Here is a 2,129-nt window from a genome sequence, read left to right as displayed (position 1 = left end):
AATGATTCTCTCTTATCAAAGGATTTATGTCAGATTTAATGGACTAAGAATTTTAGGACTAGTGAGTATGGAATTGGAGTGGTGACCTAGGCAACATGGTGAAGGCAGTTCAATTTGAACTGGAACAAGAAAGTTTAGACACACATGGAATGTGTGTCTGTATTGAGCAGCAGAAATAGAGCAGGGCAGTAGCCGATTTAGGTATTAGGTTCCTAATCAAGATATATTAATTATTCTCAAATATTATCCCTTGACTCTATCTTTTAGGAAGAATTCAGTTCAACAAGCGTTAAAACATTCTGGGAAGCATTGTCTCCATTTTAAACTCTAGATAGAGTGCAAGAGAGTAACAGGACTGAGTAACAGGACGAATAACAAAGAAGTAAAATTTCTACTACTTTCTCTCTAACACTTGTATGTGATTTATATATGTTACCTCCATTGATCCCAGTCATAACCAGTACACACTAGTATGATCCCCACCTTATAAATGAAATTGAGGTTCTGGAAAATAGTTAAGTCACTTGCCCAGGTTTCTCAGCAAGCAGTAGAACCAACATGCAAACAGGTAACCTGATTCCACGGCTCACAGGCTCCCTTACACATGTCCCTTACTCCCTTACTCCATGTCCTCGGTGGCTGAGGCAAAGTTGCAACATGATCCCTGACAGATGATCCTGCCATTTCCATGATGATTAATACCCTTCAATTAAATATATATGAATACTGCAAAGGGCCAGATGTAGTGTTATGTTAAAGGTGTGTCCGTTATGAAGCAGTAATTGTCCATTTTGGCACCTTCATTGTCAAAAATCACACGTTATATAACTATTACTAAGCTAATCCCACCAAAGCCTATTAATGCCAGAAAAACCTGGTATTCCATTGCTAAACTATCTGAGTGTGTCTTAGGGCTGCATTTAGCCTGTGCAATTACAGGGAAAGGATGCCATGAAAACTAAACTTAAATCTCTTTATAAAATAACCAAACAAAACATCAACTTGATTGAGAGCTCCAGGACATTTGTTGAGAGATACTGCCATGTGGTTTTAGTCTTCAAAGACTAACAGCTAAAGTGATTACCATAACAAGGGAACAAAAATATGCACTAGATGAGATGCTCAATTTTGCCTAAGCTTGTGGGCTCAAAATGAAAAGAAATAGACCAAGTAATGCTGTCATTAGGCCTCAAGCAAGCCCTTAATGGGGCAGTATACCTCCAAGCTCTGGTGCTCTGGGGCTCTGTTCTGGAAATACTTTGTAAGAGAACAGTAGTATTCTGCCAGCTGGGAAATATTGGTAACCTCTCTTCTTGCTCTGTTTGAACAACACTTGTTCATTCTTATGCCTGAATTTACTTTCCATTCCACTAAGCTTCTCTTGCCCTCTCTATTCCATACCTCAAATATGGACCTAATTTATCCTCCTCTTGGGTGTCTTTGCAAGTTAATATTCATTACTGCCCCAATTCAGCAGCACACACACACACACACCCCTCATATGCTCTGATTCTGTCTTTACTTGGCACTCCTCCTTCAGACAAATGATAGATTCTCTCTGTGAGAAGGTTATCTAGGCCAGAATCCACTTTGCAATAAACTAATTGTCTGTATTTGCATCCTTAGATGTTCTCAATGCACTCCATGTATGTCTGCTTCCTTAATTTGTCATTAGTCCCACAGGATAAAGAATATTAATTTTAGTTCTCTTATGTTCCTGTCATCTTTGTTTTGCAAAATGTAGTAAGAAAGCAGAGTTTAGTGAACACAAAATATATCTGCTTCTGTTTAAAAAGAGAGCCGACCAGGTCAAAATCCAGTTTGGTCTCCCCTCCTGCACTCCCCTATGCCCATGGAAGCATCTCCCTACACTTTAACCAATCAAGCTTCCTGCTTCCCAGCATCACAGCAACAAGTCACCTAGAATGAAGCTGACATTAAAATGTTCTCCACCCAGAACAATAAGCCATACTGTTCTGTGTTGGCACAGGCCCAGAATAAGGCAATAGGGGGCAGCATGGATTCATGCCTCTGACATCCACAAATAAACACATGCAGAAAGAAGAAGTAGTTAAGACCTTCAGGTTTCTTTGTACTTTATAGCAAACATCTTGTCCCACCCCTATTAT

The sequence above is a fragment of the Talpa europaea genome (genome assembly GCF_964194135.1).
Source record: "Talpa europaea genome assembly, chromosome: 8".
NCBI classification, from domain to species: domain Eukaryota; kingdom Metazoa; phylum Chordata; class Mammalia; order Eulipotyphla; family Talpidae; genus Talpa; species Talpa europaea.
This window is presented reverse-complemented; position numbering follows the sequence as displayed.